The 13,078-nt window shown below is 41.5% G+C and overlaps 1 pseudogene; it reads right to left on the minus strand.

The window, feature by feature from the left end:
- Positions 1-3,249: 3,249 nt before the first annotated feature.
- On the minus strand, positions 3,250-6,533 carry LOC123426385 (annotated as a pseudogene).
- Positions 6,534-13,078: the final 6,545 nt, after the last annotated feature.

Here is a 13,078-nt window from a genome sequence, read left to right on the forward strand (position 1 = left end):
CAGTCGCGTGAATCTGATTAGGAGACCCGGAGAAACAACTCTCGAAGACGGGCCTTCATTTGGATTGTTTGAACATGGAAGCCCTGATGCCTTGCTGTTTCAGGATGTGCCACAAGTTGAATCACCTCCACGATCGCCTGCTGTTGATATCGAGTCTTTCATGGAGATTCGAGCGAGGAGCCCTTTGTTTGATAACCTTTTTGCTGCCGCTGCTTCACCCGGTCCTGTTTATGATGTCACTCCACTCGCGACGTTCCCGCCAATATCAACAGGCCCTGCAGGTTTATATAAGTCGTTCCCGCGATTTTTTGTTTACGCAACATATCATCCTTTCTTTTTGTTTTTTGAAACTTAGCACATGCATGATTCAAAACTATTACTCATCCGCTGTCTTTTTTCATTTTTTTGGGGCAGAAGCATGTATTGATGATACAATAGAGGAGGCACAGGTTGAACTCAGCAGCGGGCAAGGCCATGATCAGAAGCATCCTACACTTAAGAGAGCTGCACCGACCGAATCAACCGCAGCAAAGTTGCCAAAAATGAAGAAGAAAAAAATTGATGCAATGGATGATGCGATATACCAGAGGTACTGTTGTACCAATTATAAGATAAAGGACCCACCCCGAGGCGAGCCACTGTAAGTTTTTTCACGCTTTTTTGCTCTTTTTGTGTGCTGAGAGAAAATAAACCAAAGGAATAGTTTCACAACTTCTAACCAAGCTTCTGTCATCTCTTGTAACAAATTAGCCCTTCATTCATAAGGATAGGTGGTTTCGATATTTCATTCAAACATTTCATCAACGGGCTCAAAAAGCGGGCTCATGTGAACAATGAGGTGATGTCACTCTATATTGAAAGTTTCAACATTGAGCACATGTACAGTTCAAGCAAGCCAAGGAAGTTTGCATTCTCACCACATGTTGCTGTGAGTTAACTATCATGTTTTTCCCTATTGTTGTCACTTGTGATTTCGAAACGCAACATAGTCGGTTTTAGAAGACACCCACATTCCCTTTCTTTCACCTTTCTTTTTTGTTGCAAGTTTTTTGCTTATATATGCAGTCAAAACTCTGTGTGGACCCAAGTTCATTCAATACAAATTCCTGCACGAAAGATTTGAAAAGGGCCTGTGAGAAGAACGACATTGCCAAAGCTGACCAAGTAAGGCTTTTTCTTCATCAAAGTTCTGTCTACAATTGCAATAATTTTTTTCTACCTTGTTATGCAACTATGCCCTTATATCATTATAGCATTCTTCTTTGTGAGAGAGGAATTGCTTTGCAGTTTCTTCCATCTGTTACAACAGTTATTTTTCTACCTTTGCTTTGTTTTTGAGAGGAACAAGTTCATTTGTTCTGCTTTTCCAAATAAGTTCAGAAACTAAGTTCATTGTTCTGCAACTATTTCAGAAACTAAGGCAATTGTTTCTGCAACTATGTTCAGAAACAACCATCCACGGCACCATCCAACCATCGTGACCCTTTTTCCTTCTTCATATTTTGAAGTTGTTCTTCACCATTGTGAAAGAAGACCATTGGGCGGTCATTGTTCTAAACTTGATTCATAAACAGTTCAATGTGTTCGACTCCAACATTAGAGACTCTGATTATGTAAGCATCCTCGAGAAGCCTTGTTCCAATTTGGTATGGGGTAGCATTTTGTTTTTCTTCTTTTTTCACCATGCTTTTTTTTCAAATCAATGTTTCGGAAGCAACCAGTCTTACATTTTTGCAGATAGAGAACTTCAAAACTCTGGTGAGAGGAAGAAACCCTTGGAAGCACAATCTTGACATGTTTGAGCGCTTCAGTCTATCAGGCTACCCAAAACAGTCAACAACGTACTGTTTTCCGCAACTATACATTATTTTTCTGGCAACTTTTTATTTCATACATGTGATCTCATTTTTCTCCAACCTTTTTTTTACTGGCAGATTTGATTGCGGCTTGTTTGCTATTCTGTACATGGAGAACTTAACTGCAAGGGGGTTAAAGCCATTCAATACAGTATGAATTTTTGCTTTTCCTCTTTTTTTCTACTCATTTTTTGTGTGGAATCTGTGTTGCGGAATCTCTTTTTTTATCACTAAACATGTTTTTTTTTCTTTTGTTGTCGTGTATGATCAGGACACAACCTCGTTGCTCAACTTCCGCAAGTACATCGCAGCAAAGCTTTTCAAACATCCGCAAAACACCCTCAGCTCGGAGGAGGAGCTCGAAAAGTTGCTTAAGAAGTCATAGTTTCCAGTGAAAAGACGACCGCAACAAGACCTAGCTAGTAGTTTTAGGCTTCTTCTTTTTTTCAGTGCATGTGTGCGCGACATGTGTTTTTGCAACTGAGTTCTCTAGTTACCTCATCCTGATCCTGATGTGTTACAGAGACATTACCTGATCTTTTTTGTCATTGATCACATGTAGCTGGAGCATGCCATCTTTTTCGAGCATGAGAAATATAATTTGCAGTTACCTGATCCCTGATGTGTGAACATGACAAAATACAAATACAAATGGGCAGTTACCTAATCCTGATGGTGTGTTTCAAAAGCATTTTTTCATGTTTCTGTAATGTGTTTTTTCATGTAACATTTTTGGTACAGTGGTAATCTTTTTTAATGGATGCATTCTGCAACATATGCACGCCATGCAAAAATGAAAATCAACATAACGAAGATTATTTCTGTAAACAAGATCATGAACAGGGGACAAACTGTATGTTTGCTACAACTTTTTGCATGACCATTTTTTTTAATGATTTCTACGGCACGACCTCTGATGCGGATGTTTCCACAGCAATACCTCGGTTTGCGAGGCTGATCTTTTAAAAAGAACAACCGGTATACGCGTAGCAAACATACAGTTTTGCTCCCAAAATGAAATACTTTGGGAGCATGGGGACAACTAAACAGGCAATTTTTCTACAACAAAGCAATTTGTTACAAAAAAATTACACACATTTCTGAAACAGGATTTCTACTGTAACTCAAGTTCACGAAACATTTCTGCAACAACATTTTTCTACAAAACATGACCTTCATTGCAGAAAATAGTGTATAACAAACTTTTGTTGCGGAAATTTAAAATAGTATTTTATTGCAAAAAATAGATAAGAAAAAGATTCTGCAACAAGTATCAGCCTCTGTTTTCCAAACACTGAGAGCAAGTACATTTTTTTTACATTTACCATGATGAAAATAAAACAAAAATTGTGTCTGTTGTTTTGTCGCCTCCCTGTTTCTGTCTATCTTTTCCCTACAGGTTCAGTTGCGTTATTTGGGCAACTCTTTGATCATTTGCCATCACAGCTCTCAAGTATTGACATTCTGGGACTTCATGTCCAACCCGAGAGCAGAATTGGCATTTTGAGGGCCCTGCTGCCACCTCCATCGCAGCTTTTAGGGTGCCACATGTCTGAATATTGTGTCCCAATTCATTGCAGTGCTTGCAGCGAACAGTCCTTTTTTGAGCTGTTGTCTTGTCCGATGTTGTTGCTTTTTTCCCTTGTTGTTTCATCTTCTTTTTTTGCTCATCATCTCGCTGCTCTACAAGGGTCTTCTTTCTCTTCTCTCTGTCAGTTGGTCGGCCTTTCTTAGGCACACGAGCTGGGTTTTGCAGCGTATCGGAGCGTTCTCGTTGTGGCATGTCACCATTCACTGTTACAGTTGTCGCAGCGGGTGGTGTTGGAGGTTCACTATGTTGCGTGGCTTGTTGATCAGGCATGGCTCCTCTCTTGGCCGCTGCTATGGCAGGCTCAAGGGCTTTAATTGCACCATCCAATATTCTATAGGCATCATCATTGCAACATGCATTAGAGGCAAGCCATGTCAACCTTCGACACAAGGAGTTGTATTTCAGTGTGTTTGTCGAGGGGTGCCCAAAGTCCAGCAACCTGCTAGTCCTACCCATCCTTGTAGTGCCTGCTTCGGACCACCTCTCCAATAAGTATTGTTGTGGAATTGCTTGCACATTGAGATGAACCATCGCCCTTATTATTTGTGCACAAATCAGCCCATTCATCTCAAAGTAGTGGCAGCTGCACTCAAACAACCCTTCATCCTTCACAACATGCACAGAATACAGCTTCAGGTTCTCATAGGATGTTTCTTTCAGCTCAAACACGACGCCTTGCCCTTGGTAGTCAGTGTCTTGGTTGACAATGAAGCCAGTAGATGCTGTCACCTGTTTCTGAAACTTACCGAAGACAGTGTGGGTGTAGTACGCAGCAGCTTGGCGCTCGATGTTGTAGATGCAAGAACATAAAAAGAAATAGGTCAACAACAACATTTTTATTTTGTTTTTGAATTTTGGGCAAAGCTCAAAAGTGTGCCTACCGAGAGTATAGAGGCGGAGCTGTTGTTTCACGAGCGAATCCAGCATTGTCCTCACGATCAAGCATAGTTTCTTGACACATTTCATATTGCTGCACAAATCTCCAAACGGAATCAGCTGGTCGAATCAGGGTCTTAAAATATGAGTTGAGACCCTCAGACCTGCCTGTTGTGCTCGTGAACGGGAAGAATTTGTCCTTGAAATATGCTGGAGCCCACGTGCGCCTTGTTCGCCACATATTTTTGAGGTGTCTGTTTTCTGCAACTTCAAAACAATGCAACATGTGCTACCATGCTTCCTCAAATTCCTCCACGGTTTCAGATTGGTTGATACAAGTGTAAAACACATATGAAAGCCCCATCTCTCCTCAATAGCCTTCCCATCTTGGACCGTGCATTGCTAAGCACATGAAACTTGCAACACCTATGGCAAGTGTTCGGGAACACTTGATCAATGGCTGTTGCCATCGCTTGGTCCTGGTCAGTTATGATGTTGGTAGGATGCTCGTTATCCATCGCAACCATCCACTGTTGGAAAACCCACTTAAATGTGTCAATAGTTTCATCCGGCAACAGGGCACATCCTAGTGCAATTGTCTGAAGGTGGTTGTTTACACCAACTATAGGAGCAAATGGCATGTTGTATCTGTTTGTGCAGAATGTTGTATCGAAGAATACACAATCTTTGTATTTCGGGTACAACGCCCTTGTTCTCCCATGAACCCAAAACAATGCAGTCATTGAGTTTGTTGCAGGATCTTGCTGTTTCGCAAAGAAAAACTCTGGATTCTCACCCTTCCTCCTCTCAAAATACTTCACTGTCATATCCATGTCTCGAAATGTTAACCCTCTACGGAGCTTTGCGCGTTCATTTGTAACATCTCTTTTCACATATGGGAGTATCCTAGTGTCACCTCCATGGATCCTGCCAAGGACGCTCATGCATTCTGAATTGGAGAGGTTCACATCATGCAGCGTCAACAACAGTTGGTAATCCTCGCTGGGTATGCTGCGGTGCGAGCGGTAGTACCTAACACGCTCCGGTTGATCCATCATCGGATGTGTATGCTCCGCAACAAAACAAGTCACTGTCCATCTCCCCTCCCTTAGCCCAACAATCATATGTGCCTTACAATCATGACGGAGCATTCTGTTTTTTTGACATTTTCTTGTGACATCCATCCCCTCACTAGGCTGCCTACTAGAGTTGCTGGTTCCAGTTGCAATGCTCTCTGAACTGCTGTTGGTTTCCGTTTTAACAGGCTTTCTAGCGTGCACACATCCAAAGACCCTTTTTATGAGGGTTGCATCCTCTTTCTTTTGACCTCTCTTCTGCGTGAATTTTGAAGTTGATATATGCGTTCCAAACCCCAACTTGAAGGCATAGTCATTGTAGAATTTGCGAGCATCGTCAACTGTGTCAAACACCATCCCAACATAGGGCGGCAGCGGCTGCGAAGAAACATCTCCATCATCTGAATCATATTGCCTTGCATCTTCGGCAAACAACAAACCTTCTGAATCTTCGACATAGCTTCCTTCACCTTCAGTTACATTTTCCTGCAACACAATTATTGTGCAACAGTCACATCATACTTCAAAAATGACATATGATAGTTGGAACAAAATCAAAATCAATAGTAACTGAAATTGGGAGCAGAGGGGCAAATAAACAGGCAATTTTTTCAGGTTATGTTTCTGAAACTAGACAATTGTTTTAGAAGCCATAGAGGCTCATCTTTGCTTTGTTTTTTGAGAGGAACAGGTTCATTGTTCTGTTATTCCAACTAATTTCAGAAACTAGGCAGCTGTTTCTGCAACTAAGTTTAGAAACATGCTCATTCTTTCACTAGTAAAAAAATTCAGGAACAGGTTCAGAAACTAAGCAAGTTCACAAACTAGGCAGGTTCAGGAACATGTTCAGAAACTAGGCAGGTTCGGGAACAGGTTCAGAAACACACAGGTGTTCATTCTTTCACTTTGGATCAGAGCTACAGTTTTAGAAACTGGATGTCTCACCGAATTTTGTTGACGGGATCTGCTCGATGTGGGTTCAGGAAACACCACCGAAGGATTTGTGAACCAACTGGAAGATCCAGCTCGTGGCGGAAGCTCCCTGAAGGCGCTTGGAGCTGATAAAGATGGTCGTGCTCGGTCAGCTAGGTTGGCGTCCGATCTGACCATCTGGCGCGCGATGTGGTGCGCCATGGAGTTCAGGCAGGTTGCGGGCGGCGTAGGTTTGTCGGGGCCGCGGTGGTTTGCGGGGCAGCGCCGCGGTGGTTGGAGCAGTTGCTACCGGGGCGGCGCCGCGGTGGTTGGAGGCGGTGGCTGCGGGCGGCGCCGCGGTGGCTGCGTGGCGCACAGTCTGTCGGAACCGCAGCAGCCTGTTAGTTTCTGAAACTGAGGAGCAGTTTCAGGTTCTATTTGGTCGGAAGATGTCAGATCGGACGGACGACATCGCTTACATCGGACGGCTATAACGATGGTGGGTATTTCTTACGTATCCGTCGGTGGACGCGTAGCGTCTCCCAACAAAAATTGTACTTCCTTCAGAATGCTCTCTACTGAACATAATTGTTGGAAAAATACTGAGGGAAACTGGCTGAATTAAATGAGCTAAAATTTGGTGAAGTGAGGTTATATCGTCAGTTTCATCCCGTGGTAAATTTTCATCAACTATAAAGCAATATAAAATGTAGTTGCTTCACAAAATGAAAATATTACCAGAAACAAAGATTGGATGATCAGCTCACATGGATTGTTAGATGGGGCTAAAATTTTGTGGAGAGCTATGTTTTGGGCACATAGATGATGTGGAAAAGATTCAACTCATCACGATATTCCAATCAAGTACTTCCTTCACGAAGTTGTTAGCTGAATACAAACTTTGAAAATTTGCTGAGAAAGATTTATTAGGCAAATCGTTACGAAAGTTTTCATGAGGCAATGATTTGGATAGGAAAGAGTTCCCAAAAAATACGAGTGTAATCATGGAAATAGAAATAGCACTTCCTTCACAAACTGCTATTCTGAACAGAATAGGAAAATGAATATAGCTGAATTATTTTTGAACTATGGAAGGAAGGGTTTTCACATATTTGTGGAATATATGATCCAAACTATTTATGAGAATTGTTCGAGAATTTTTGGAATGACAGAATAGTAGGTTGCTTCACAAACTAGGATGAGGTGGGATAGAATGGACCCACGAGTGACATGTCAACATAGTGAGAACATGTTGCGGCATTTTTATAATCATCGTATAAGTTATGCCGATCTCATCTTATGCGGTTACGACATTTTTATAATCATCGTATAAGTTATTACGATCTCATATTATGCGGTTACGACGTTTTTGACACACATCATCGTAATTTATATGTAGATTTGATTACCCCAAACGGCTTACGACAATCTCGGATGAAATTGTCATAGATTTATGATGAATTCATCAACGACATCTTAAAGAACGTCATCTATGAGCATATTTCTTGTAGTGCTTGGTTGGATGGAGGTGGGAGGAGAGGTGACCAGGTGGCGGCTGGCACGAGTTTCGAGGTGGGGAAGACTAGGGTCTGCTTAATTAGGCACGGAAGGTGTTTATATAGGGAAAGGGTCTATGGTTAGGAGTTTTGGGCGTTTTCGGACCCCCCCCCCCCCCGATCTCGATTGGACGGCTCTGGTTGCGCCCTAGGATTGGATAGTCTTGTGGATTGTGTAGAATAGGCTAAGTGGGGAAGAGAGGGAGGTTTGTAGCCCGGCAAGACATTTTTAAAACACCGAAAGCGTCCGACGATAAACCGATGACGGTGCCGCTACGTTAGACCATTCGGGTATCAAACGGACTCCATTTGCGACGAAATTTGGTTGGCGGCCTACCTACACTAAAAAAAGACCTCACACTAAATTTCAACCCAGACCGAGAATACTTTAAACACCCTTTTAGAAACCAGATTTTTAACGATGTCGCGGGTGCGTGCGTGTGTGGTTGGTCTTAAAACGGTCAACGACGAACATGGAGAGAACGGGCAACTAATAAAGGATGTAGGTTTGAAAAACTGCCGATGCAATCCAGATGATGCGCATGATGCGATGATGAATGCGACAGAGAATCTAATCACACGGCGGCAACGGAATAAAAGGGGAATCTTTTGGAGCGTCGGTCTCAGGCTATCCCAACTCTCCTACACTAACAAGAGATCTCGCCCCGAGATCTAAGAATGAAAAAGGGGAAGAGGAAGAGAAAGAGCAAATGGCAAATCTTATTTGCTACGTGACAAATGAGTGAAATCAACAATCCTTGAAGGTTGCAAAGAAATGAAGAATGATATGAGAAACAAGCAAGAATTCACACAAAATTTCGGCAACACTTCGGTAGGAAAAGGGGACAAAATTTGATAAGATAGAAAGATCTTGAAAAGATTCACAACAATCCAACTAAATTGATATGCAAGGAAAGAACATGACAGAAGACAGAACACTCTGGTTAAATGAATAAGAAAGGAGTGAACACGCTCTTGATAAAACTAGATAATCGATAAAACAGAGCAACATCACAACAACTCCGGAACAAGAGAATAGAAACTAGATCATTGGGAAGAAAGAACCGATAAGAAAATGACAACTATTACCACAATTGAATTTGGCAAACATCCTTGCAAGAAGAATTGAACGGAGTTGTTGGAAAACTAACAACGAAAAGAACAAGCTTGTAGTGGACTTATGAAAACTATCTCAAATAATGAGGTTACAACCAGCCACTAACGGAAACATAGATACATTGGGAGCAAGAAAAGAGGCAAACTTCTTACACCAAGAGGAAACATTGAAAACTTGGATCAATGAAATCACCATAATAGCAACAATCCTTAGATAAAGCTTTAGGTGAAATCTAAACCAAGATAACTCAATGATGAAACCGTCGGTCAAAAATATCTCATGATCAAAGGATTTGGTGGGTTTACATATTTCATTCTTGAAACAACTTCGCTTCAAGACTCCTCCACTAACAAGAATGCTATAACACCACCTCAAAGGATAACGGAGGAAGAATTTCTCTTTGAAATGCAAGATAAAGAATACTTGAGGTACTACCACAATAATCTTGAAGAACACCTTGAGAATGAAGAGATCATGTTCCGCCTAACAGAAAACTTCCAACAAGGCACCGGCATAATTGAGAAACGAACGAAGGGACGACAATTGAGAAGAATTTGAGGATGAAAGCTGAAAGTTGAGAACGAAGAAATCTTCTGAAATGATGTCCTTCGGAGGATCAAGAAAAGAAAACAACTGTGAAATGCACTGGTTAGATATCGAAGGAATTACTCATGATCGAGAACAATTCGAGATCATAACACAAAGCTGAAATGATGAATCTTCAAAAGAATGGACAAGATTTGAGAGAAACACTCATTCGGTCTTCCAAGCTGAAAATGATGAGGAGAACACCACCAAGAATAACCGATACATTCCGAAAAAAGGATATGAAAAGTTGAGCCAGTGATGAAATAATTCAGATTGACCTTGAGGAAGGAATATGAATGACGGAATTCATTCTTACGTCATATTTAAAAAGAATTAGAGATCTCCAAAAAATATTAGAAGAGCCAGGTAAGATATTGGGAAACCTACGGGTTATGGGCCCACTCAAAAGAAAACACAGGATGAATGGATTGCTAACAAATATTGATTGCGCCAGTACAAATGAAAACTTGATGAGGTTAGCACCTCGAATAATTGAATGGATTGAAAACAAGAAACTCTGAAATATCTAGAACACTCCAGATAGAATAGAAACAGATGAAAAAACAACAGAGGCTTGATAAGAATTTTTAACATGGGAAACAATTTGAAGGATGAAAAGGATATGATGAACACAGAGAGCTTGAATTGAATCCACCGAAAAAGGGAACAAGAATGAAGAATGACGAACTTGAAAGTCCTGAGGATCTTCACAATGAATCACGGAATACAACACACAAGAGAAGAGAGCGGAAGCATCCATGAATTGAACTCCACTTGGATGATAACTGAAACATTAAATAAAAAGGGAGGGAGGGTGGTGAAAAAGAAAGACAACTTGGGACAGATGATATGAACACCGAAAAGAAATGAGAGATCGATCTTGCAAATCTTGAGAAGGATAGAATTGTCTTGAAGAGAAGCACACCGGCTGAAAAAGAATTGACATGATGACTCCGGTTGAGAAGAACTAAAAAGACAACTTGATTGAGAAAAGAATTTGCGTTCCCATAAAAATATGAGAACACCTCTTGGAAAGTTATGAATGCACCACTTTATATACAAGCAACTCAAATTACCATATTCCAACAAAACAAAGGATGAGGCTTACAACACAAGTCAGAATAAATTCATGACAGAGATTCTGCTCGATATTTTCGTGGATAGGATCGCATGGGCTCGATCCTACAGTAGCCATCACGTACAAGGCGGTGCACACAGCATACGAAGCATCCCCGGGTCGTAGCAAGATACAAGGACTCTTTAAGACACAACTAGAATCGTTGTAAGACGACCGTGAACAAACGAATCCACTAGATGTCGAACCCCAATTTCACATCATGCATCTGATGGAAGATTGTCCTATAAGTGACTGCTTGAATACCAACCTGAGAACTCGCAAAATTTTTGGTCATGCAATCGGGTCCACTGATACAAGGAGTAAAATCCATCACTCAACTCCTAGCAATAACACTACCCGTCCAGTGTATCACATCCATCAACACATAACGAGAGATATCAGAAACTCATCTATCTCAGATCCTCGAAAACAAAATGATACCAAGTATGGCGGTACCCCCGAACTCTCTTCACTAGTACTGGGGATGCCGGGCTTATCTCGCCACTACTATTATTGAAGCAATTTCGAACATCCTCCGTCCTAAGATACTAAGAAATTTGAATGTGATAGCGATGTTCTCAAGAATCCTGTGGCGCTCAACTCCCCGGAATAAAATCAACACGGCACGAGGCACCAAGTCAGAACTCTGTCACAACGACATCATATAGATTACAAAAATATCCGCCTGATCCTAACAAAAATTGAGTGAGAAGAGGAGTAGAATTAAAATTCTTACGTCAGGATTCCTCACCAGAGCATAGAAGAGGACAAAAAAGAATCCTACTCTCTGATATATAACTAAACTCAAAGTAGCTTTTCACTAGACTCGACTCAGTCAAGTTCGATCAATCAAGGGGGCTCCTAGGTCGGTACTGCTCTGATACCAACTTATAACGCCCAAGATGTGGTCCTATCCCTATTTTGGCGTGAGGGCCTTGACAGGGATAGAAAAGCATCTCGTCGTTTGGCAAGAATGGATATCATTACAAGTACATGTACTGAAAATATGACTGTAATGAGTTGGCTTACACTCGCCACAAACTACATCAAAGTCAAATTAATACAACAACATAATCAATCATCATCAAGAAGAGCAAGGTTAGTCTATGGACAAAAAAAAGATAAAAGAATGACGTCCATCATTGCTATCCCAGGCTGCCCGCCTAGAACCCATCCTAGATCAAAGAAGAAGAAGAAGAAGAAGAGTCTCCAAATAGCACAATCAGCACATGTAACGCCCAAGATTTTTCATCTTTTATTTTCCTTGATTTCCTTGAAATTTGAATTTTTGACTTGACAAGAATTTGGAAGTTTTCTTGGTAATCCCCATGAGAGAAAATTTTGAGCTTCTTCTCCACCAAAAAAATTCAGAAATATCCTCTTGTCCCTTTCCCATGAATGAAATGGTTGAAGAATATTTCTTTTACTCTTGAATTGGAGTCCTTTTATTTTTATTTGGATTTCTCCATAAGCTTATTTATTAATTCTCCAAAGAGAATTAATCACCATTCTATTTTTAAATATTTTAACTCTTCTCCAAATCCCCGAGCTTATTTTGAAAGTTTTCCAAAGGGTTGGATCACCCCAATTATTTTTATTTATAAAAATAAGAATTCGTGTAATCAGTTTGAGCTCCAAGGATTTTTCAAAGGAACCTCCTTTTTCCTTTGGAATCCTGACCCCAAACCTTGGTGGTTTGTAGTCCTTAGTATCCTCAACCTATTCCAACAAAAACATTGGGTCCTCTAGTTTGAAGGATTCAAATTTGGTTTGACTGAAGTGTGACCCCAGAAACTCATTTTTGATTCAAACCTGTCTTAAATTCCACCAAAAATTCTGAAAAACTTTGTAGCATATTTTCTTCCAATGAGAGTGCTCCCCTCCAAATTTTAGCATCAAATTATTTTTCTAGCTAGAGTTTTCTTTCTGTCGAGCACCTTATCTGCCTGTGACTGAAGTTGTCTGAATTTAATTCGCGTCAAACTTCAGATAGAGCGCAACCTCCCCCTCTTCGTCAATCTCGCAAGTAGCAGCGATTTTGTCGTCGCTCCTGTGCCCCGTTCCTATCCGAATTGTAGCCGGAGGCTTGGCCTCTTCCTCTCGTCGGTAGCTCACCGACAGAGACGGCCAAAGCCGTGGCAGCGGCTCTGCAGCAACCGCAACAGCTCACTGCTTCGCTCCCGTGCCGCCCGGCACCGCCCTTTACTCCTACTGCTGTCGCGTGCCCCTCCTCGACCCTGTGCTCCGCGAAGACCGTCGCCACGCACCGTGCAGTTCAGAGCACGGGTTTTGCAACCGCACTGCGCAGCAATGGCCGTGTTGTCATCGCGTTGCCACAGTTGATGACCAAGCTCCCTCTGGTCAAAAATGGAGCCCTAGTAGTGATTAG

Source organism: Hordeum vulgare, chromosome 2H (genome assembly GCF_904849725.1).
Source record: "Hordeum vulgare subsp. vulgare chromosome 2H, MorexV3_pseudomolecules_assembly, whole genome shotgun sequence".
Lineage (NCBI taxonomy): Eukaryota > Viridiplantae > Streptophyta > Magnoliopsida > Poales > Poaceae > Hordeum > Hordeum vulgare.